Source organism: Prenolepis imparis, unplaced genomic scaffold (genome assembly GCF_030444845.1).
Source record: "Prenolepis imparis isolate NDT839.2.m4 unplaced genomic scaffold, iyPreImpa1.0 SCAF_9, whole genome shotgun sequence".
Classification (NCBI taxonomy): domain Eukaryota; kingdom Metazoa; phylum Arthropoda; class Insecta; order Hymenoptera; family Formicidae; genus Prenolepis; species Prenolepis imparis.
The window spans coordinates 1,394,437-1,421,216 of NW_028141167.1; the positions used below are offsets into that span (position 1 = coordinate 1,394,437).

The following is a 26,780-nucleotide window of genomic DNA, read 5'->3' on the forward strand; positions in this document are numbered from 1 at the left end:
GATAAATTAAAACTGAGAGACTTTTGAAGACATAACTGGATTTAAGTATTCGCCAGGAATTGAAGACCTTGCAATGATTACAGTATTAAGACGCGCGCAAAGTCATACAGATCATCGAGGTTGAAAGATTCTGTAAATTCATATCCATCTCGCTATTTTCATTCGTCTCAAGCCAACCGTGAACCGCACACATCAAATTAGCGTACTGCCGCCGACCGTTACGTTAACGTAACAAATCGCGAACGTATTCAGGGAAATACCTTCGTCGACCCTGACATAACGGAAGGCGCACATCAAGGGATATACATATATCCTTTCGGCCATCGAAAGCACGTAGCGTTTTGCTCGTAAAGCGCAAAAAGACACTCGTACAGATGGAACGCGCGCGAGACTGAATTATTCGTTTGTTCGATTTCGCAATATCCGATACAAATTAACCGGGCATTAAAGCGGGTCGCTTTCGAGTCTGGTTCTCCAATTGTTTTCGACCCGACCGCCGGAATCCTGGCTTTTCACAAACGTTATTACCGCGGATCGCTTTGCCCGATCAGCGAAATTGTCGTTATTAATATTGCACATATTGGACGATAAACTTCATGAACGCGAGAATTGGATTAATTAGCGTATACGACGCTAATTATCGCCGTATTACGCCGGAACGTTCAACGACCGTGAAAGTGTCTGGGCGACCGCGTGCCGGATTTCTTCACGTGCTGAAAAAGAGCGTCTCTTAACGTCGCGTGCGCATCCGCGATCGCGATCGCGCTCTTATTAGAGTGGAAGAGAATGCGAAATTATATAGTTGAACTCTCGGGCTTAATTGTCTCGTAATCTAGATCTATAATCGAGATCTTAAAAAAAATTGCAGTTCCGAAAGATATCTCCATCCAACGCGCGCGCATCTGAAATTGTAATTAAACTGTATGCGTTTAAGCACCGCGATTCTAGTCGATTCTAATAAATTATAAAGCGTGCGCGTTCAAAAGAAAGTCTGCCGTTTCGAAAGGTATCTTTCATCGGGTGAAAGACGTGAAATTGTAATTAAAATGTATAATTAGATTGACGCAATTGCTTCGAATTATTCTTCGAAGGATCCATCGTCGAGCGATTTTCCACGGTTCGCTCTTTTTTTTTTTTTTTTCCTTTTGCATTTGTCTCTTTAGAGAGGTTTTTTCTTTTAGGGACGTTAAAGTGTCAAACGCTCGCTGAATTTCTATGATGCGAAACGGGACTCTGTAATGATCGCATATAGCGCCGCGAAACTTTGCGCGGCCACGTGCTCGTTAAGGACTTACATCCCGCGTATCTTACGTGCGCGTGTTACACGCGCGAACATCGCATCCTTATTACACGAACATCATAACTGGAAATGGATATACGTTTATACGCGCCGGCATCGGTGAACGCTTGTAAGTCGGTGGCTGACCACAAGGGCACACTACTCGTTTGTAATTACGTGTACATTCTATAATTCACGCGCAGTATGAGAGAGCGTTCGTTTTGCCACACGACTCCTTAACTCTCCTTCAAAAGGGACTTACACGAGACGTCTTAGTTTGGGCGTTATTTAATTATCGGTGATATTCTCTCTTAATTAAGTGGCTGTACTTGCAAGATTCTTAATATAACAGTCAAGTGATGAATTTTATATAGAGTGATTAATATAAATTTTATACAAATAGAATAAAATTAAATTAAATATAATTTCTCTGATTAGAAAATTAATTTTGTATATACACTGAATTTTTTAATTACAAAGTTATTTATATATAATTATCGATGCCTCGAAAATATTTCCTAAAATCAAATCGACTTTAGATTGGCCCAAAAGATTTGTAGATGCGTATGGAAAATGTAAACTAATCCATAGCAAAATTCTAACAGAACTTTATTACTAAATTATAATTTTATTTCTTATTATTTTTCTCTCTATTCTAATGTACTTCAGCATATATTTCGACGCATTCCAGTCCACGAGTAATCAGATCGATTACAATTGCCATTCTTGTCTGCTCTGACATACTTTGATGCAATTGCTGATTTATTCCGTCTGTAATTTTGTAATGCAAATTGTCGGAGTATATATACTCGCGGCTTCGGGAACTCTGAGAGATCAGGCGAGCACGTAACGAAATCTCGTGCGAACCGCGCGTGAATTTATGCACGGCCGGAGAGAGAGAGAGAGAGAGAGAGAGAGAGAGAGAGAGAGAGAGAGAGAGAGAGAGAGAGAGAGAGAGAGAGAGAGAGAGAGAGAGAGAGGAGCGGGCAGAGCGAAAACACGGCGGCAATGTATATAAATTTGCACATGTATGTACGCTTGTGTGTTGCACCACATGCGTGCATTACGCGTTTGGTGGATGCCACGCCCCTGGTTACAGGACCCTCGTAACCTATCCGGAGTTGCGACGGGGTCTCATACGGTTATCATCGCGTAACGCGTGCACACATGCATATACATAGACACGCACACACACTTGTAATAAAGCCTTGTAACACACGGCTGCGACCGACCGCGGGACGATGGAGACCGAGCCGCGTATATCGTTTGTAATTAGCGCCCGGAACACATCGCGAGCAAATGCGATCGTGTGCGCGTATACGTCGACGTATTAAACGCGCATATGTAGTATAATACGGTAATATCTGTGCCCTTCAGCGCAATTAGGCGACCGCGCGCCGTTCGATTCTCACGATTCTCGTTCGATCGGGAGGAGCGATTCGCGTTTTAACGAAATGATTCTCGAAACCGTTCCTTTGACTCTTGGCCGAGGGTCGATTATTACTCTGTCGAGGAAAGGCGAGCCTCGGTTCGCGGGTGGTCGCGAGAGAGTATGACATACGACGCGATAACTCTCTTCTGTTCTCCCGAGGAGACTTTGCGTGCAATTTCGACGTTTCAGTCTTTAAGATTTATACTCGGGGTGGGTAATTTTATTCTCTCTGTTTTTTTTGTCATTAGAGATGACGTAATGACGTTCCAAAAGTATCATCTCAGTTTTATCTCAGTGATAAATCCTCGAGTGAGACAAAAGGTTTGAGGGATATCTTTTTTCAAGATTATCTCTTATCAATTTTCTGGGAATCTAGATTGTAAAAAAATATATTTCTCTCGAGCCTTTTCATATATAGGTTCTATTTACAAATAATTTTACCATATCTAAACCTTGACCGATCGCTATACTAAGTATTTGAAGCGCAAACATATTTTCCCCCGCCCCTTCGTTCCCTTTTCTCCTCCACTCGCTTTCTTCCCCCCTCTGTTAATCTAAACGTGCTTACGCTCGCTATTACGAGGACAAATAGTATCGCGTTGCCGGTTTTGTTCTCGCTTCTTCTCGTTTATTCTATCGCTACGTCCTCCTATACATTGTGATATGTAAAGGCCAATTTAGATGATTTTTTCAGTACTGTTCTATCATACTTTACACAGACATCATCAACTCCTTTCGCGATATCTTTCCAACACAAATTAATACAACTCTTGTTATCCTATATCTAATCATGAAAATTTCATGATATTAAAAAATTCATGTAGCGATTTTAAATTCATAGAAATGCAAAGCACCGCGTATATATACTTAGACGATCGAGATAGGAAATAATAATTACATCACGAATATATAAACTATTCTTATAAATCTTGATTTGAATGTCGTTCTAAATGGGCCTTAAGAAAGAGACACAGTCATCGTATTACTCTTATCGGATCCGCTGACGATGCTGACGATGCTGACGACGCTCGACTGCAACAATGTTGACCGTTGGGACTTGAAACCAAAGACGATCTCGAAACGCGAGTCAATGCGCGCGAAAACTGCATACGTTTAGTCGCCTCTCAGTTCGTCTTCTCGTTTCAAGTGAAGTGGTTCGTTCTTTCACGCTTCTTTTCCTTCCCAAAGTTTCGAGCCGCAAGTCGATTTGACAAAATCACGTTCTTTCGAATCCCTAATCTCGTGAATTAATGCGCTGATACAATAGGATTTGTCGTCAAAGACTCGGAGAGATTTCAGGTATATTGGTTTTATTTAGTTGAAATAATTTTTTTATCGAATCTATTATCGAGATCGTATATAAAATTTTACTGATTGGATTTTTCCTTTTCTTAATTAATCATCGACAGGCTTCGTTTCTGACGATCACCTAGAAGAGCTAGTGCGACAATGAAAGTGTCGATTCGATAGTTTCTACATCGGCAGATGTCGTGTATCCTTCAGCCTCGTCGTCTCGCTTGTGCGATCAATCTAGCTTAAAACAAAAGGGAACCATTCGTCACGATGGCTGGAGTGTGACATATTTGCGCGATTCTTCGGGAATACGGAAAGCGGGGAGCCTCCGTTAGGAAATATTCTATTTCGGTAAAACCTTACGAGAAATCACATAAGTAAGATTTTTTTCACAAACGATTTAATTGGATTAAAAAGAAATCATAAATTAAAATAATATATAGTCATTTTTATATCTAGAATTGTGCGATAACTATACTTTTCTTTAATTTCTACAATGTTTTTAATAACTATTTATTATGTTTTCTCTTTTTTTTTTTTTTAATTTATACTTATTTAATCTTTCTCATCTAATTGCTTGCGGAATGTATCTCACTCGTATCATCTTTACAAATCCTTAGCAATCTTTACACTGTAATAATACTTTCGATATTCTCACTCACCTCTATTTTACTTCGTCATGCTATCATTGAAAAAATTAGCTCCGATCTCGGGATCTCGCATGACTCTTGAAACGAGACATCGTAGGATAATTAGTTGTCGGAATTCATCAGCTAGAGCGGTTTATCTCGAGTCGCGAGTGATAATTACGCGTTCATAAATAATAATCGTATTTTTATTTGCATATGTTATTAAAATTCTTATGTATATAATTACGTGACAAAAACTTGGCCGAGCTACCATCTTACTGGAAGTAACATTCTATAAAATTCTTTTCGTGTAATGTTTTTCTTTTTTCTCACAATCGATATCACACGATCGACATTACTATATGAAGAAGCTCGGCAGAGGGTGGTTTCGAGGCAAATTGTCTATGCACGTTGTATCTAAAAGTTGGTAATACGTGCGTTCAGCCATATTTAATGGCGATAACGGCTCCGTTAACTACCGATCCGGTGATTCTAACTTGCTACGAGCAGCCTCGGTGGAATAATCCATAGATCGAATCGTAGTATCGGCGGCCACGTTTCAAGATCTTCGAGGAATTAATATTTGTAAAATTTACTGAAAGAGAGAGCTTTATACTCTTCGTCAGATTCGGATCCATTTTTTTAATCGGGAGAAAAAAAAATTACATTTTTTAGTAAATATTATTTCAATATAATCTAATTATAATGAAAATAATAACTTGGAATTTATTGCAAGTATCTTATTCACGTTTCGCGTAAAATATTAAATTTATGTTAAATATTTTCCATGGATTTACGCGTAACGCGAACGTGCATCAATTCTCATTCTTTTTCCGCGCTTTTTGCCCCGTATTGTCGCAAGGTGAACGAACGAGGTGGCTTCTAAGAAGCTGGATCGGGCTCGTTCGTGATTGAATGTCGGATTGTAAGAAACGATCGTATTGTGAGTCGTGCGGCGCGATGGTACCGAACAAAAATATCAGGACGAAAAGCCGAGAAGCGGAACAATGTCATTTATAAATCATTCGATAGCACGGCCCTTTTCGCCGAGATTGTTTCGCGTCTCTCCCTCTCGGGGATTTTACCAACTTCCGTAGAGGTTTTACTCCTCGCCTCTCTCGCCAAGTAGATCTTTTCTTTATTACACACTTTAATCTCGGTTTTGCAGCGCTCTATTGAATAAATCATTGTCGTTATATTCCTATCGCCTTCAACACGCAGACGACGGTATAGGTTAACGCGAATACGCGTCCAAAGCTCACTCGTATATTTATATGACAAATATCAAGTCAGGTATGCAGAATGTCTCTTGTATAAAAATAAAATACTGACTGGTAATTCTCTAAAGTAAGCATCCTTTTTCGTCACTTTGGCAAAATTTCCGGAAATGCATCATTTTTAATATATACCTCAGTTTTTAGTATATACCAATATTAATTTTTTTGCAGTAAATTTATCTTTGTGTAAAAATTTTGACAATTGTATCACACTTTAATCTAATTTACATTTTTATAATAAAAAATACTTGAAGAAATTTATTTTTATTTAAGTTGTCATAAAAGATATTTTCTTACGACAGTAAAGTGCTTTCCGGCTCTGATGTAAACAAAGTAAACGTTATTTATATAATTTTTCGTCACTTCTTCATTATTCCGTGTTTAACCATTACATAATATTCAATACAAAAAATATTTCAATTTGCTTATGATTTCGAAAGAATGTCGCGATGACGCGCGATTGAAAAATAAGACATCTCGGAAACGAAAGCATTTTCAGAAATTTTGCAAATGCAATGCTTGTTTTTTTGACAAGAAACACGGTAGTACCGATCTATATTTCATTTATGCGAGACCCTGTACAGTTTACAGCCTGTATAGTTTTCCTCTCGCATATACGCGATATTTTTATGACGGCTGTGCTCCGTGCTCGATAGGAGATGGCCTTATCTCCGCGCGTATGCGATTCGTTGTGTCAGGAAGGAAATTGCATCACGCACGTGTGCACCCGCGGCGCGAGATACGCGACAAATTTCAAAGGCCGTCGTTGCTGCGAGATGGCATCGCAAAAAAAAAAAGAAAAAAAATACTCGAACAACCTTCCTGAATTGCGCAAGCTCTCTTAATAATAAAAATAATAAAAACGTCTTCGATCTAAAAATTATGATCGACATTTGACACGCCGCGTCTCGGTTTCTCGGGGAGAAACTCTTCTCGCGCTGTATTTTCCCTCGTTGTATAAGGCTTAAGAGACTTCCACTCTTTTCTAATTTACGATCGCCAAGTGGCGCGTTAAAAGAAGTCACTTTTAACGCGCGCGCTTGCGCGGGAGAGAGCAAAGTCCCCGTTTTTAGAACATTCGAGCGATTCTTTTACGGTCTCGCTTCTCGGATTCTCGCGCCTGAGAAAATGCTGCATCTTCGAATATCGCATATATACGCGTGATTTCCACCGAAAAGAAAGTGATTCCGTCATTGAAGCGCGAACGGGACTTCCATAACGACATAACGGTCCTTTCTCTCGGCCGGGAAGGAAAAAAAGGGAAAGGTCGATTACTATTTTATGAAAATTCACTCTCACATCTCGCTTCTGCCTGTCTGCAGATAAAATTATCGCGATGATCGTCGATAGAAAGACGATTGTGTTAGCTTCGTAAGTTTTTACGACGTGTTTTCTCGCAAAAGAAAGAACTCTCCTCGAGGCTGGCTACCCAGTTTTTTCAGTTTTCACCCGACGCGGCGTACGAAATTCTCTTAAGCGCATACAAATGACCTTGCCTCTATGCATATTCATGCTCCCCCGCGGACGCGCGGAGCTACTGATGCTGCGAAATAATTACTTTGTCCACACCGGCGTCGGGGTATTTATCTGTCGACGTGATCGCAATACCAGTTCCCCTGACGCGCGAATTCTTAACGCACGTTCATCTTTGTATGTCCGAGGACTATCAAATATTGGAGTGGTCGGTCGTAGGAAGCGAGAGTCACGTAACGTTCTCACGAAAGTCGAGTCAGATCTTGTAGATATATTATTTTCCATTTTATCGCATGCGTTATTCAGTATCGTCGATATATCAGGTGTTTCGTGTAAGTAGGATGATACTAGCGTGTTCCTTGTCAAAAAATAAACGCTCTTTTCCTCTAACAAAATTCTCGGAAATTTATTGTTTCCAGGATATCTTATTGTTTAATTTATTAATGCAATGCATTTGTTGTTTCTTGATTTTTTATGTAAATAATTTCTCATGTAAAAATTTTGATAATTTTATTATAGTCGAGCTAATAATATTTACATTTTTATAATGAGATACTTGGAGAAATTTTATTCGACATGAAACAAATTTCCTTCTGACTGTGTTTTATGTCAACTTAAATAAAGATTTTATACGGAAAATAAGAAGCAGAAAATATGTATATATATATATATTATATTATATAATATTATTAATATATTATATAAATATTGTATAATATATTAGCATATTAAAAAATGAGATATATCTCGAGATTCTCGAGAATGCTGCATTTGCGGAAATTTTGTCAAAGGAAAAAGATGTTTATTCTTTTACAAACATATATATACGTATAGTATCTTTATTTGCATGAAACATCCTGTAGCGCGTTCGTAATTGTTCACACATTATAAACGATATTAAATCGCGCTATCACAATCCATTGAATTTCAAAGCAGCGAATTTTAAGACGCCATAAATACAATACATATTCCGCTTGTGCCTGATACCGAGAGAAGGCTCTTTCGCTGTCGCGATACATCACAATCGTGACGATTCCGCATGTCGATCGAACGAGTTGGCGCGTGTTTGCATACCAGGCCAAGCTCAAAGCAACGGGCTGCACTTATTACCGGAGATTGCACACGTTGTGCCTCTCGTTACATCTTATATGGTAGCGCGTTGAACGCGCTTACGCGGAGTTATCTAAGGATACACCGACGCACATACGACGAATCTAATTAGTTGCACTTTCGAATTCCATCGATTATGCATATTTTCCTGTCAGCGCAGACTCGAGTCGCTCGCTCGTGTTACGTAGTAGCCTTGCCCTTTTTTGCGCGTGTTTTGTTTTCCATTCTACGGTAAATGGCAAGTGACGAGTAGAAGATTGATCGCTAGCATTGCAATAAAAATCAAAGGCGAAGTTCAACCGCTCACATTCGATTACAAGTTAGAATTTTTATTCGCGTGTCAACGGTTACATAAGGCGGTAAAAGTATTACCGTATTGAGTTTCCACATCACGTAGAACTCTGATAAATAACTCGTGTTAGGTGTCCTCCACCGCTGCTGCTGTCTGTCCGTTCGAATTTGTTACAAAGTTTCGAGAACGTCATTTCACCACTTTTTTCCCCTCATCTTCGTTCTCCTCGCTTCCGCTCGAAAGTTTCTCGCATTAAGCAAATTTTGTTTTTCCCTTCCCCTCTGTAATTAATAAGTCTTGCTCGCAGGAAGGAGTCGCGTCACAGAACTATGTATATCACTTGATATTCTATTTTGCTTTCTCCCTTTTTTGCGCTCCGATTTCATCCTGTGTCTGCGTCTCACTCTTATCAGCATCACCGGCCTCGCCTTATCGCTAACAATTCTTTGCGCGTTTCTAAGCGCGCGTTTAAACATTCTTTGCTTTTAACATCCGTTATCTTCAATTTTTTTTCCTCGCTGAATCTCTCCGGACGACATTTACGCAAAACTACACGCTTTCTACCTTTTCTCTATGCGCTACGCATTTCCTGTTTTTTTTTCTCGCTTATATTTTCCTCGCGATACAAATTGGTTAAAACAAGCTCACCTGTAATTTTCGTTCTAAAAGAGAAAGGCGTTTTTAGGAAATGGCTTTCAATTCACCCTTTGTTTTTCTTTTCATTTCTCTCGGACGAGGGGGCGTCTTTTTGGAGCTGCGGTAGGATGTGCGTCCCCGATGTCTTTTCTTGCTGCGATATTTTTTTTCGACGTAGGAATCACCGCGACGGCGCATGTCACCCGTTTTATCGCGATCCAGAAGCGTGCGGAGATTTCTTCCTCCCTCGAGGAGGAGGAATCCTCCGTCGTTTCGATGTTTCTGGCTTGGTGTGATGTGCCGTAGTGGTTTTTCCTGCATCGTCTGTCCGTCATTCGTCACGATGCGAGAGAAGAAATTTCCCGCGTCGAGGATTGCAATATCGTAGAGAGACTTTAACGGCGGCAACGCATCGCTTGAAGATGACCGTTGAGAAATATTGAAAGGCGTCTTTAGAGCGTTAGCTAATAATCCATTCTACATCCGAGGAATAAAGCTGAGCATAGATGAGCGTCGTAAGCGAGATGAGTTCGATAAGAGTTACATCATGTTTTCTGTTCGTGTCAATATAGTTACATATACTCGCATTCATTGTATTGATGAAGTAATTTTCTCCTGTCGCTATTAAAAATCTATTTCTACTTCATTTTTCATAAAGGATTGTAATTTACTCGACACAATTGTTTATACTAATTAATAGGATTTTGTATAATTATACTGATATTTCATTAATAATATTATTCAGAGAGAGAGAGAGAGAGAGAGAGAGAGTATTATATATATGCGACTTATATAACATATTAATCTTTTATGCGAATAAAAAAAATGTAAATCCGACAGTGCACATGTGTACATGAGTGATTGTAATAATCTTATCGGCCATGACCGACTTACATATATACGAAGAGATTTTGATTAAATCGCTCTCGGGTCCCCAGCGGACTTAAATAAACTCGTTCCGGAGCACGGGGAATCCGCTTATGTCTCATTTTCGTCCCGGTTTCGCGTCCTCTCCTCTCGCTTCGTTCTCTCCTTCTCGTTTATTTCTCGAAGATACCATTACGCGTGCGACGGCTCGCGTGACTTCCGGCGCGTGTACTCGATCGTGTAATCCGTGAAAGATAATTAACACGCGCGTTACGCCTCCTCTTTCTCTTTCTCTCTTCTCCCTTCGCCGATTTGCGCCGTCAAAGAGAAGCGCACGTTCGGTCCGTTTGGTACGTAATAAATGATGATGCGGAACACCGCGAGGTGTGCTTTTCCGATATAGTAGTAGCCTCCTCGCCGACGCAAGCGTGCCTTAATAACGCAATATCGTTCCTCGGAATTTTTCGATTATCATCATGAGGTGGGACGAGTTTATTAATGGCACAGTTGCGCGAAACTTTCTTTTTTTCTCTTTTTGTTACCGTTGATTGATGACGAGAACCGGAATAAAAAACACGCGTACGTGTCATATTTTATTAATCGATGTATATTGCGTGTCTCTAAAAAAAAAAACAAAATATATTATATAGGTAGTGTTGAAAAAAAAGAAAAGAAATGAATGAGCGAAACGTATACTTTATTTATTCCGCCTTTATTTTCCGTGAGATTGAAACGTGCAAATTGTTAATATACTTTTTAGGATCAATTAAGATTGTTTATTATAATATATATTATCAGAGTAACTATAAATAAAAGTCATGTTTCACAAGAAGCATCGTGGTCGAGGAGAAAGAAGAAAAAGAATTGACGTTCTGCATTAAAATTAATCCTAATAAATTAAATCCAAGAAAGGATATGTCAGATATTCGTTTTCGAAGATTGAAACGTCTAATTATTTTCACGCGCAGTCGCAAAAGTGGAAATATGAATAGTTTATCGACGAAAATCGATTATTACGATTTTGCGTTCATCTAAAGCAGGTTGGTTGATATTACATACGCTTCAAGGCTTGTAATTATTAACGCGTTGACGATAAGTGAACTGTATCATTTAGTAGTGCGTCATTTAACTTTTATTGCGGAAAATTTGTTACGCGAGTTAAGTGCTCGACGACACGTCAGACTTTCTTTTGAAAAATCTATTTTAGTATTTTTAATTAAAAAATAAATAATATTAATATTTATTCGCGCTGCTTCACTATAAATGTGCCATGTAAATGTAGAGCCCGAGATCGAAATTATCTTTAAAATAAAATATATCAACACGTAACAAAAAGTACACATTTCCGGCCACATTTACCCGCTTTTTTTCTCCTCTTCGTTTCGCCAGTAACACACGTGCGGAAGAAGGAAAAAAAAAGCGAGATTCCGGTGAGTCTGCTCGTGCAGGAATATACACACAGGGTGACTCGGTGATTTACGATCGGTGATTTCTCATGCTCGGCCTCCTCTCTCGCGTCCTGTCGATCCGTCCGATAGATTCGAGTCCGGAACAACAAGGGAGAGAGTACTCGATAGATCGAGACGCGATTAACGCGACGGCCAAGTCAATTTCGATCCGCGAGAGAGAGAGAGAGAGAGAGAGAGGAGGACTATCCCCGGACTGATTGCAAAAAATGTGCATCACGGATGTATCCGCCGTGTGTATGTACATGTAATATCGGAGTATCTTATTTCATTACACATCACGTCCGGTATCGAATTATCTCTCCAACAATCGCGCATATATCACGTGACCGAATGTAGGTGTTTGTCGAATAATATGTGCAATATAATCGAAGGTTCCTATACGGGTGTATATACGATTTTTCCCAATGGGGATGAAAGAAAAATTTCTAATACATGTACGGGGCCTGTTTACACACACATTACATTACATTTACAATTCCGAGTTTTATACATCCACTGAAGATTACGTTTAACGCGCGTGTGTAAAGATCAGAGATTATTATCCATATTTGGCGTTAGACACGTAATAAGAATATAGATCGAAGAATTTGTTAGTAAAATATATGTAAATATCGGGGAGAGACGGTGACTGAGCGTATATATATATGTACAAGAGCGGCGTACGAGCAAAAGCTTGGAGAAGAGATTTTACGATGATACGGATTTGCAGCATATGTTAGCAGCAAACGACGAGTTTCGTTTTACGGATAAATATATACGATTCGCGTCGACAACAGCATCATCCCGGAGGGATGGGGAAGAGGGGAGGATCGTACTGGAACCAACGTACTCGTTATTAAAAGTCGTTATTCCGATCGAGCGTTAAAAGAGGACGATTTTCACTCCCGTGCGTGAAAATCGGCACGAACGTCGTCGTCGTAAAACTTTAACTGCCCCCCCGAAGTGTATCTCTTTCCATTTGACGAAAGCCAAACATATACTTTTATTTATCGACCAATTCGCCGATTTTATATATCGCCTCTGTCCGAGGAAGATGCAAAACCACGTGACCTCATTAGAGAGCGAATTTCTCTCCCGCGCTTCAGGTCTCGGCCGAAAAACGTAATACCAGCGTGTTCGTTATTATTATTATTATTATTATTATTGAAGATCGGTAACCGCGATCCGGCAGCGAACGAAACCGTTTCAGCGAGATCATAAAGACGAAAATGTACGACGACGGCTCCCCTCGCTCCCTTTACTTTGCTCCTTCGGGGTGAGACCTTCTTCTCTCCTCGGCTGGCGCGAAATTGGCTTGTTTGTAAGCGATCGTGTTCTTCGGAGCGTAGGTGGAGGAGCGCGCGACACGATCGGCAGAAAAACTTGCAGCGAGTCCTTCCTCCTCTCTGCGAATATTACGCTAATAGCCGCATCTGATGCGAGCAAAAAGTTTCAAGTGTTTCGCCGAGTTATTATTTCACAATTTATGCCCGTTCGTCGCCAACCACGAGTGTCACCGGAAAACTTGCGTATTTTTATTATTTCGATTCAATAATATAGAGACAAACGATATTTATTCCGCCTTCTTCAAAAAATTGCCTAGAGTTTTCTCCAACGTAATTATTGTAAAAGCGAAAAAAAAATACTTGCATCGCGAGATCGCAATCATTAAAAAAAATAAAAATAATTTAAAAACTAAATAAATTTTAAATAAATAATTTAAAAAAATAGCATTATATTTCGAAAGAGATAAAACACGCGCAATACCTATATTATCTTGGAATATACAGTCCCTTATAACTATAGAGTACATTCTGTATCGCGCGCGAAGAACGAAGATAAGAGTTGGCTCTTTTTGTCCGCCTTTCTGGGTTACCGGTTGTTTGTTATTGCTAGCAGTCCGCGATAGTTGTTGGACGCCGAGAGCGATTTACTAAGCTACTTGGCAACACGCGACTAGAAAGTTGCTCGCCTAACATATAAATCGAGCATTGTTCGTATAACTGCCTATCCGCCCGCCCGGTTTTTCTCTAATTGCATTCGAATTATGAGTAAGAAAGAGAGAGAGAAGTTAGATGCGATAGATTGCTCGAGCGTGCGGAATGCGTTATAATACGCGAACGTGAACTTGCAATGTTACAAATTGCGCGCGTGCGTCGTTCCGTTCGTGATTTAGCGTGCGATTATTATGCGGCGCGTTGTTCGTTACACGGACAAGTCGCACTTTCGACAAATAATTTGCGCAAATGGAAATTTGCCGGCACGATAAATTTTTGAATTACATTTGCACTGCATAAATTGAGAGACAGAGAGAGAAAGAGAGAGAGAGAGAGAGAGAGAGAGAGAGAGAGAGAGAGAGGGAGATGAAGTGTTCGTTATTTATTTTCCATCCGAGAGATAAAAGCGTGAGATAAAAACGGCGAGGCTACGCTTGAGCAGCAATGTGAACTCAGTATATCGTGCATATCAGAATGTAATTTAAACTTTTAATCGTATCATATATGTTTAACTTTAAGATAATCGTATGTACACACGAATAATCGAGAATCCGACAAACTCTTGTAGAAATTAAACGATCATTAAACGAAAAATTAATCATTTCTAATGGTCGATCTATACTTTCGCTTTTTATCCGAGTGGAAAGTGAAAATGAGCGATACGAGAAAGAAAGAAATTAGCTTCTTCGATCTTCGTTCTTGAGACACTTGGTACGCTGAGAGTTAATTGGATTTGCCGCGATAAGATTTTAGGAGCGGCCTTCCTTCCTTAAAAAAAAAGAGGGAAAAAAATATTATAGCCATTTGTGAGAGAGTCGTGTCTTCCGTATCGATTTGTATTGCTAAATCGCAGGGCGAATACATGCAGAGCGATAATAATGGTCCACGTCGGCAGGATGAATACAGAGAAGGAAGAGATCTGATTCGAGAGAGAGAGAGAGGTAAGAGAACGGGAGAGATATGTAGAAGATGGAACGGGGGGCACGTAAAGACTTTTGCCCTGCCTAAGGGGCCCCGGGATGTAAAAGACAGAGTCATATTAGAGACTGATGGACGGACGGTGGAGTTATTAATTCTGCCTTTAATGAATTCCCATATGCCGTTTCGCGCGTTTAGCCCCTGGTCTTAAAAGGCGTCAGGTCCTTTAAATGCTAATCCGACTGGATCCCAATACCGATTAATTGCCCTTGCTTATACCGATTCGCGCGATTTTTTTATCGCAACTCGCTCTCGCTTTCACACGTTTCGTCGATTTAGTCGTCGCTCTCTCGCTCACCTTAATTGAATCTCTCAGATCTCTCTTAATCGTGTGTTTATTTCGGGAGCACCTCTCCCGAGCAAAACAAGCTGCGCGCTTATCGATTTCGCCTCGATTTATGCATTATTTATCGCGCACATCTGCGAGATCGCGATTATTTATTATATTATTGTCTTTATAAATAGCTCGCGATTTAAATAAAATCAATGAAACGAGAGACCGTGACCAATCGTTGTTTGTTTTTTTCCCCCCCTTTTAAGCTGTATTACGTAGAAATTCGTTTTCATCGTCGATAAACGGCATTATGCAGAAACGGCGTATATAATCGCGGAATGCGTTCGCTGCACACACTGCTGTACGCTGCTTCGTAAGACCGATTAATCGTCGCAGAAACGCACGCGCGCCGTCATTACGAGCATTTAATTAATTAATCGATTGCGCGCAAAGCTGCCGGCGTGACTCGCGCTTATTCCGCGCTTATTGTAGGCCGATACATTTGTCGGTTAATAATATTATACGTGGAATATATCTCGAACGTAATCTGTCTCGCGTGAGAAATATTAATTCAATTTATTCAAACGTTGAAATAATATATGTAGTGTAACTTGTTAAGAGAATATGGGGTATAAAAATTTACATTTATTTTTCCAACTTAAATATTCAAAGTAAGAGATCGCAAATAAGGAAAATAATATAAATTGGGGGTTGTAAGAAGAACAAAAATAATCTAAAAAATATACCTACTTTTCTATGTAATCTCAGGAAATCGTTCGACGTCACGGGAGTAAATAATTTCGGAATATCGGAACTTTGCGAAACGGTTTTCGATCATCGCGCGTGACAGACGGACGCGGAGGAAAAATAAATATACACGCAATGAAACGCGCATCAATATCTCGATAAACCGACAGCTGGGATTTTCCAGCCGCGATTAATCGCCCGGGCTTACATCTTCGTTAGGTTCGCTTTATCATCCGCGCGGAGCTTGATTAAGATTCTTTATCAAGCAACGTCATTACTCCGTTTACTAGATCGGCGGCCGAAGAAAACGCGCGCGCACGGTGTGTATTTAGCACGGAATATAAATTACCTTATCGGCGTCGCTCTCCCCTCTCCTACTCCTTTAACTTTGAATATACAGGCGCGTACGTACGAGAGCGCATTCAGCGATACGCTGAAGAGCGCGAGCAACTTGTTATCTCGCGAAACATGCGTATAGGATGAGCTCGGGATCCGTGACCGTGATCCCGTGGCGATTATCCATAGGATCCACCATGGATATCTCGCCGCAAAACAGATGGGGGAGGGAGAGGAGGGAACATCGATCGTAGATCACCGGATCACCTGCGTTCGCGGTCATTAGGCTAATGCGAGGTTATATGGGCTTCTCGATGCTTATTTCCGCCTAATCAATCGTCACCGCTGACGTCATCCGCGCCGATGCAGCAGCACTTCGCTTCTTCTTCTTCTTCTCTGCTGCCGCATCGCGTACGAACGCGATTAATCGATTTATTTCTGCATACCGACGATTTGTCATGCGCGGCTCGCTAAATATCAGCGCGGAGTTTATATCTGCTTGTATACGCTCGGGAAGAGTGACTATTTTTAAACCTTTAAATTAGATACAATGTCCATTTATATTTCGAAAATATATCGACGCAATATTTCCGACGAGTAGCTCTTCAAAATTGTTCACTACGGATTTAATATCTTGAATGAATTTTATCGCGCGTATAAAACTTTTGTATTTTTAGATTATCGATTTGATTACCTATTACTCTTTCTTCTATAACGCTATAAATTATGTGCTACGAGCAATCTGATTTACGCGGACGTTTGTTTGCGAAATGACAGCTCGAGCTATTACGTCTTGTTCGTAATCGACGGAAGTAACAATGCACAGGACGTTAGAGACGCACGGAGTAAGGAAGACTTCTTGGTCGTTAGGGCCGCACGAGGAAGAGAGATTCTACTATTATCCGTTCGTTCCTTCCTTGTGTGTATGGTCAGAAAGAATGCACCCCTCGCCCTCCCTTAATCAATGTCGATTCGCCGCAAAGATATTAAAGATATGTGTACATACACTCTCGATATGGCTGTGATGTATATGTATTCGAGAAGTCAATAGCGTAAGTAAAAGCCGGGAAACTAATCTAGAATCGCTTATATTTTCAATTATCGCGATGACTATTAACTGCGATGAAAATTACCGATAGGAAAAATGAAGATTGATTGCACGGTTCAATCGAAAATTGGTTTTTGAACACAAAAATAATAGTTTCTCATAGTTTTTTTTTTACGCTGAATATGATTCCGGCTTTCAAATTGTTCCATCAATGTCATAATTTTGAAAATATTGATTAAAGTTGCAAAACAAGCGATGGTTTAATAGACTATTTTAATAATGTATATTTTATTATATACATCTTACGACTATGATGAAAGAAAATATATAGTATATTATATGTATATATTTTTTTACATCATGATTATAATCATTAAAATCTATATAAAGGAAATATAATTTGCAATTTTTCTTTTCGCAATAAACTCTATATTTAATATCTTATTAATCATCACCAAGAAGACAAATTTTGTAGGGTTAAAAGTAATAATAATAATATATTTAACTTTGATTACAATAAAAGTTTGATACATAACTGTAACATGATTATAAAATACATAAAAATATAGCCTACTCTTACAATTTTAATTACAATTTTAATTACAAATTTTTCAAGATTGCGATATGAGGGAACAATTTCCAATCATATTCAGCGTCAAAAAGATTACGAAATTATTCTCTTGTACTTTTTTCTTGAATTATTTTTTATCAAGTTATAATATGAAAAATGTACAATAGTTGATTGACACAAAGGCGTTCCACGTTATATTCCGCGTCATTTTATACTTATATGCATGAGCTGCGAGATCAATTAAATTATCGTAATTATCGATGGCGCAATATTCAATCAATAAATTCTTATCTTCCTTTTTATCAGCTCGCGCGAAGAGATGTATCTTAATTTATACCGATTTACCAAGTCGGCCCATTACTCGGGGTAGAAGCTTCCCTCCGTCTCTCATTGACCCTGAAAGTGCCGCGCGCGTGTCAAAGGCAGCTCCCGTGTGTAAAGTGTACACGCAGGGTGCACCAAACGGTACCGCAGGAATTCGCGGAATTCCAAGGTTCCTGCGCAGGCTGCCGCGACGGCGGTATCGATCGATCGATCGATCGAACGAACGAACCTCTCGGAAACTTCCCAATTACGCGGCGTGGAAACGTCTCTCCGCGTTCGGGGGAAAAGTACTGGGTGCACAACGGAACGGAAATTGCGTGGCGTACCTAAGCGCGTCAACGTTGAGATTTATTCGCTCCCTCGCATCGTCTCTGACACTCGTCGCCAAGTTTTTTTTAACGCGCTTTTTTAGTACCTCGCCATAAGAGCTTTGCATCTCCATTACTTATATGAAAAAGCATTTTAAGTGACAAAATTTCTTTTTTAATTAATTTATATTTTCATCTTTCTAAAAAGCATTTTTTTTTAGTTTTTGATTTATTGCCCATTTTACTGAAACGATTGCGTTTTAAAATAAATCTAATGACATAAATTGAAAGTTAAAATCGCTTCTGGCGACACGCTTCGTTTATTCTGCGTAAATATTTCGATCGAACTTGCTTTGAGGACAGAATTAATTAATTTCACTAATGTTCTATTTTGAATTGTTTTTTATCACTTTGTCACTGCAGCGGATCTAAAATTAAGAGCGGTTAAAAAAAAATGATACGCCTTCTGGCCAAGTTTCACTTTGCGCAATTAACATATGGGCGGTTCGTATATGTACGTTTGCAATTCGCATCGCGACAAAACTCGAGCATCCAACAAACAAATCACACTGTATATTCAATGAGACATTACACATCGTTACATACTTAATAACAGAGTCCTTATTTATGCGATATCTCTACGAATACAATTGATCTTTCTATTGGAGAAAAATAAATTTATGAGCGTGAGTAGTCAAATTTTACGACGGGGAAGAAACGAGGGAGGAATATAGAGATCGATTATTCCAAATCACATACGTGCAGGATCTTGTTCCTATGGCGGTTCGCCCACCTTTTCGAGCGTCGCCGCCTTTTTCGAAGGCTAAACTCGCTTCTTACTCGGGGCTTGAGCTTGTATTACGTAAAAGTGCGAGCGGCATCGTGCGAGATCTCGTCGGTATAAAGTAGCGCGCATACCCGACTTTATAATGCTGATCTCTCTTTCTCTCTTCGTGTCTCGATCTTGTTTTCGTTCTCTTTCTCCGCGCCAACCCTGCCTCTCGTTGCGGACCTCGACGAACAAAAGTATGCGGTGTAACCCACTCAAACTTGTGTCGGGGCCGCGCATAAAGTGTGGGCAGAGTGATCCGATAGCCCACATGTTTCATCGACGATTGATTCGCGAGATCGGAAATCGATTTGCGCCCGAATCGATTTAAATCCCTTGCTTCGTGTCAGCCGCGCTTCGCCTTATTAAGCAATACGCGTATAATATGAGCTCCTCGTGTAGGCATCATTATTTTATTATGTAATAGTGACAGTTACAGTGCGCGAGTTTCGAGAAAAGGATACTTTTCTCTAATATTTTTAAAATAATCTTTCTAATTTTATATTTTCTACAAGAAAATAAATTTGTGAATAATGTGTTTGACAGAATAAAATTTTAATATAAAACGAATTTCGAGAAATACTTTATCGATTTTTATAACAAGTTCTAGGACTTAATTTTTGGAAATTTCAATTTTTAAAATCTCTGATGAAAAAAATATCTGTCGGTGTTGCTGAACGTATCGAAGCCGGACGGAAAGATTAACGACAAGTTACATTTTTGATCGGTATAATTGATTATTATTGGTACGCATTAGAGCGCGGCGTGGACCAGATTCGAAGTATATATACGTACTACGAACGACAGTATAAATCGAGATCGATAGTTTCTCTTACGTTAAAGTATAGTTAAAGTATATAGCTCCGGCTCCCAAAGATAACGATGATAGAGAGCAGTTATACGCTTCGGGCGATAGTTTCTCGTTATAATCTCATCGATCAGCGCGGAATCGAGGAAATCCGCGATATTTTACAGAGGGAGGATCTGCGAAACCGACGAGATCCGTCGGTAGAATTAGAAGATCGCGTGCAAAACGCGCGCGTAAGCGCGTGGGATCCTCGTAAAATAGACTGTATAAGAGAAGAAGAAAGATCTCTCCGCCTCTCCCTCTCGGAAATGGTTCCGTGACTTTTTCTCTCTTTCTCCGCGCTATTGTCTCTCATCGTGCGAGAGAATCCGTGATTTAGCGTTCCCATAAGAAGAAACGTACGAGAACGCTAATCTACGTATCTTTTCTTTTTTTTTCTTTTTTGTGACGCCCGTTAACATTTCGAGAACCTGTTTGCGAAAATCTCGCCGGCGGCCCCTTTCCTCCTCCTCCCCTCCACAAGAGAAGCCATCAAACACTATAATTACATTTCCCATTTATCAATCAGTAGTGTGTTTGTATCTTGCGCATTACACAACAGTGGATGTCAAAAGAGTAGAATTATTTTACGCACCACTTCATTATCCGATGTCTCTCTCCCCCTCGGTGAAAGTGATAAATTTTCACCCACTTCTTGAACATTTTTTTATCACAATTACAAGTTTTTGTCTTTGACAATAGGACAACGAACGCGGCAACGTAATTCCGCTAATGTGTCAGACGAAGAAAAAAAAAACGCCTACAAATAATAATACGCGCGAATCGTGTCGGTGCAATCGCGATGAAATATCGGAAGACATTACGAAAGGCCGCGACAGCTTGTTTACCCGAGGTGTATATACGCGAGATGAATCTTTACGGAAGAGTATTATTCCGCAGTTATATTCGCACCTTTTATGCCGCGCGCGATCGCAGGAATTTCCGTCTTCCTGTCGTCTTCCTTCCACGCCTCTGTACGCGGATTAATTAAAATTACGAGAAGCAATTAGCGGCCGTTACTTGTCGACGTATTATTCGGTGAAAGTGTTGAGAACCTCGACCTATCGCGCGAACGGTCGGTCGGCTCCATTAATCTCGCGCGCGAGAGCTATTTTCCTTTTCTCTCTCCATCATCTACACGCATCGGTCGGACTTATCTCGCGCGGATCTACCTTCCGATACGCGCACGCGTAATAATGCGGATGCGAACTGTGAAACTATCGACAGATATCGCAAATGCCTCCCCTCTTCCTCTTCTCCTCTTTCCCCCGTGCAACGGGGTATACATCGCTGAAACGCCGTGTATAAATTATTAATAGATGAAAATATCGCGCGAGAGTCAAAGTCAAAGGTGTTCGGCGGGGTAATGAGTTGCGTGTTTGCGATTAACATAGAAAACGTTCCTGCGAAAGCAATAATATTTAATTAATTATCTCGCGCCGCGTAACTGTTCATTAATTGTTCTTCGTTAAACAAAGGAATCTATATGGAAGCTTCGGGGGGGGGGGGGGGGGGCGCAATAATAATCAATATATAATGAATCGTTTATTCTTTCTACAAACTTGAGAACTCGGATTATTTTTGCAAATTTTGTAAAAAAAAAAAAAAAGAGACTGCAGTTGTATCTGTATACTAAAGTATTTAAAATTTTTTTCTCATTTCTGAGAAATCTCTACACTTGAACAATTTAGCTTATGTAGAATTATACGTCTCGGAGCGTCGCGTACCTCTTAATTTACGATGCCAGGCCAGACGACCTTCTTTGTTTAAGCTCGTTGCGGACTCTGACGGCAAACTGCGCACCGTCGTTAACTTGGAAATCGTATATTATACTTAATATCGCATTAAATATCGCATTACGATATCACCGTCGTATTACCAGTCGCGATTTAAGCGGCGGCCTCTCTGCAGGCACTTAACAACAGGTTACGACTATCAGCGAAATAATGCGACCGGTCCCCCTTTCGCAATGCACATTCAACTCCAAATTAGCAAATCCACGAGACAAGTGTCGCGGGCTGATTATCGTGCATCTGAATGACGTATATATATGAAACAAGATGAAGGCAGAGTGATAAGTTTTTTGCTGCAATGCGGAATGAAATTTAATCGCGGGAGACGTGTCGACATATTCTCGAAAGATTCATCTCGATTTTACTCAACCGCATATGTAATCCTGTCTGGCAATCGGCGAATTCTTATAGTAGGATTGAGACGTTTGTTTGCGATTTTATTTTATAATCGATTATCGACGCGCGATCTTCACGCAGGACGTTTCGGTGTTTCAACGACGCGCGATAATCTCGCGATAATTGGGATATTCGTGGGAACCTCTTCATTAAAAGCGCATTAAAAGACGCGGCGCGCGCAAAAGGCCTTAAACGCGCCTTCGGAAATGCGTTATAGCACCGGAACCGGTCCCGAAGCCGCGCGATATCGCGCAATTTCTCCGGATTAAAGGGAAATAGCGCGTCTGTGTACTCCTATTTATAGCCAGATCCGAGCGCGCGCACCCCTGTGTTTTTCTTCGTGGCCTTCTTTCTTTCACAGAGCGCACGTGTGGAGGCGCCTTTAAAAGGACACGTACGAGAGATGCAGCGGTGTAGAAGGAACTCTGTCATAGAAGGCGAAACCTACACGAGACGCGTAAAATTACTCTCGATGTCGGTTCTAGTTCGCGCGATTCTTAAGCATTCCCGTTATACTTTCGGTCTCGCTTCTCTGACATTTTGAGGCGATTTCAAAAATATATACATGAATCGGAGAAAGAGGCTATATATAATTATCATTATTAATTTCACTAACTGTGAAACGCGCGATGACAGATATCTTGTATATATACGTACAGAGTGACGACAGTGGGAGGCGCATATAAACAGTTTTCCCATGCGAATTACAGGGAACGTCGGCTCTCTCATTTCGCGCGCTTCGTCTTTCGATCTGTATAACCGCGACGGTTCCCAGAGGGAGGAAAGGGGGAAGACGTCGAGGAATCTCTCGGGTTGCAAACCGATCGAGGGACGATCCGCGCGACGGACAAGAGAAGAGCGATAGTCATTACGCCCGTGTACGCGATAACCAGATGATTAATTTATTATCGCCCTGCTACTGGGTTCACCCAGTTATCCGATGCGCCCGATAGGTCAGTGCGAGGGCCGCGCACATACACGGCTCGGGAAAGTATCGATTTTGCATCGCACGAGCAACGCGGTTGCACGCTCCAACGTCTCTATTCGCTCGCTCTTGTAAGCAACTCGCGCGCGCGCGCGCGCGTTATTGTACGTCGCGTATATAATAGCCGATCAGATTAAATCTCTCTCCCCGCGCGCGCGCGGATAAGCATGCCCGCGTTTTACACGCTACCGTTGTTGTCGTTGGATGTAGTCGTCGTTGTCGTCGTGTTGTTTATCCGCAAAGATGCGCGATGTACCGTGATCGCAGCGGACGAACCACTCGGGGTTGCAAGACTAGACTGTCTAGTTATCGCTCTGCTTAACTATTACAATGTATGTATATTGAAATATTTAGATTAAATGATTAACTATATAATATAGCACTACTATATATTTAATGTTTATATTATACTATATAATATGTATATATTATATTTTATATATTATTTTATGTATATTTATGATGATAAAAATTGGCGATTTTGCTGTGTAAAAATCTTTATGAAAAAGAAAAAATTAAAATACTCTTAAAAATTCACGAGAATTGATTGACATTATATATAACGAAAAATATATGTATTGTGCGAGAGAACAATGTATTGAGAATATATATTATAATACATTATAATCTAGGTCAATCCACTTTCGCAATAATGACGTTTAATGCGATGAAAATTGTTGCCCGGCGTATCGTTCATTAATTATTGAAACATTTGCGAAAGCGATTATTAACTCTGTATTAACTGCAACACACAGAACTTCAAACGGATATTTTCTCTCCGTGACGAAATGCGATCTCGATGGGAGTTTTTAATAAAGATGTCATGTGTCTGACCGACACACGTGTCACCCCGTAAACTTTGTAAGCAGATCGATGCGCCCAGGTCGGTCGGTTTTGGTGCGCGTATATGCTAATTCAAAATTGAAGTTATTATACGAGAAAGAGTTAACTCTCGCCTTATATGTACGCGCGAAAAGAGACTATTGTTATATGCGCGGCGCGCACTCGGTATATCTGGCACCGCAATAATAACAACGGCGATAATAATAACGATTTGCATGCGAGCGAGCGACGGGAATAACGGGTACTTTGCGGGCCCACATCGTACGGAGGTTCGAATTCATCTGCGAGAGAGAGCCAACCCCCTCATTGTGTGTGTGTCCCCGCAGTTTGACGGTAAAGACTTGGTCGGGAATATATGTCGGATCTTGCCCTCCTTTTAAAGCGCAAGAAATATTTCTCGTCTCCCTGCGCAGTTTTTCAAAGCACTAAAGTTTTCTCTTCCCATGCGATCGTAATTTCTCTTTTTTTCGTATAATTTAATTCTCGTGAATTTTTTTGGAGCATTAATTTTTTCATTTGTCTTTGTAAGCTTTTTTTTAAATGTATCGCGTTAAAAATCTCACGACACGGAATCGTCAATTTTCCTTTTTACCATCGTAATATACACACGTGAAAGATGATTCAAGATTTCACGAGGCATTTCGTCAAGTATGTTCCGGCATTGTTCTCCGTTGCGTGCGCGTTTAATTCTACCGCGTAGAAAGTGAGTCCGTAGATTCCCATAAGTATCGTTAGTCGTAATCCTAGACACTTATGCGGCGAGAAGGCATGTGATACGAAAAACTTGACACCCGGTATGCCGCCTCTAAGGCGCTCTTATCTTTCTTATCACCCGACACTATTATACACCCGTCTCTCGCGGCTCTTTAATCTCGCCTTTGATTTTATAACGTTACGTCTCGCGCTTAGTTTACCGCTCTTAAGAGTCCGCCTCGATAATGATCGTATCGTGTAACGCGCGCAAACTAAATCGTAATTTTCTCGAGGATGTTTCTTTGTATATCTGTCCTCCATATATAATTAAAGTTTTAGCAGTCGCTCTCGTTAAGCGGCGTTAATTATTCAGAGAAGAGAGGACAAAAATCTTGGTACGAAAGGTGCTTTCGACGAATCTTTCGTGCGAATGGAAATCTAAATTACTACGTGCTGAAAGAAGTCGATAATAACGCAGAGAACTGAAAAGTGCAGTCAAAGGGTGGAGGATATATCGAGCCATACTGTTCACACGCTTTTTACCATTGTGTTTCGGCGCGAAGAGATTGTTTAATGATATGTATATGTATATACATTCACGCGATATATTATGGTAACGTATTTCACGGCGGGCCCCCCCGAGATTGGTTTATTTCCTTGTCGAACGATAAGAAGATTAATGTGCGCCGCGGCCAAATTATAGCGTGCTAATTCGCGGCTGCGAAGGCTGCGATAGGCCGTGTATGTGTGTGTATATGTGAGCGAGCCTTGTGCACGGACTTGAGATTTTTCGAGACTGGAAATAGAAATAAACGACGGTAAGTCCGGCCGCGCGCTCTCGCGTACGGGACTCTGGGATGCTCTGGGCTCTTCCCTATGAGAGAGCTACGATTTCCTGCACGATTCCGGACACAGAGTTCCCGGAAAAAAGTCGGCCGACGAGATCTCGTTCGGCACGCATTTCTGGCGCTACGAGAAAAAACTAGACGTTTCTCGAAACGCGAGAGAAATAACGTTCCTCCTTGATCCCTTTTGTGCAATAATTGTAATATTATTCAAATTGATAATTTATTAATATCTTTAATATCTAAAATTTATCTATATATATAATTTATATATATATAATTTATTAATATCTCTTCTGTGACCTGTAACAAATACGGAGGCATCGTTGTTGATTAAAGTCGATCTCTTTTTCACAAATATATCACAGGATATTAATATTTTAAGATTAATGTTATAAAAAGTGTCTTTCTTTTTTATTTTTGTAAAGCGAGAAAATTTCCCGGTATCGTGTCTCATATTTCTCTCGAGGTACTTGGGAATCTGGATTCCTGGATCCCATTTGATCCTCTTTACGGTTTTTTCGTCTCATTTCCCCTCCTTCTCTCGTGCGCGCGCGTTCTTTCTCTATTCGTCCTCTGGCGAACACCGCGCGCGCTCGTTTCTTGAATTGCGCTTTATTTATGCGATTCTCAGTGACCTCGAGGTTGAGATAATCTCGCGGGAAGGCACGCTGCGAGACCATTTCCCGGCGAGAACATCCATACAACTGAAGAGGGAAAGACGAAGGGGCGGAAGGGGGAAGGGATAGAATATTGTAGAGTCTCGAATCCGCGGGGAATCGTCGTCTCTTCGGAGGTCAGCGTCGTCCTTTCTGCGATTTTATTGACGTAGGCGACAGAGACATAGGCGGATTCTCCTCGTATAAGAAATTTCAGAGTTTCAGCAGTTTTTTCACCGTCAAAAATTTATATATATTTATAATGATTTTCTCTACTTTTTTTCGTTCTTTTTTTTTTTTTTTCTTTTTGCGTCGGTGCCTTATGCCGGAAGTGTATAACGCGCCGATAGATGTATAACGGTGAATTAGCACGGCTGTGAAAGAGAATTTTTCTCTCTTGTTACAGATGCTGCGGTCGGCGGATCACCTTCTTCTGCATCCGAGCGGCGAGATCGCGCTCCGATTATGGTGAGTAAAATTCCCCACCTCTTTCTTTTTCTCTGTCTCTTTAACGCTATAGATAAGTTATTTATGATGCGCGCTGCCCGTCGTCGACGGTGGCATTCGATTT

At 40.5% G+C, this 26,780-nt stretch overlaps 1 protein-coding gene across 8 annotated transcripts in view; it reads left to right on the forward strand.

Moving 5' to 3' along the window:
• Prosap (SH3 and multiple ankyrin repeat domains prosap) overlaps window positions 1–26,780 on the forward strand; it is a 120,388-nt gene that overhangs the window by 19,879 nt on the left and 73,729 nt on the right. For all 8 annotated transcript variants that reach the window (XM_083046395.1, XM_083046396.1, XM_083046397.1 and 5 more), the window contains exon 2: window positions 26,616–26,677. The gene's annotated coding sequence lies outside the window, so the exon portion shown is untranslated. The remainder of the gene's footprint in view (window positions 1–26,615; window positions 26,678–26,780) is intronic.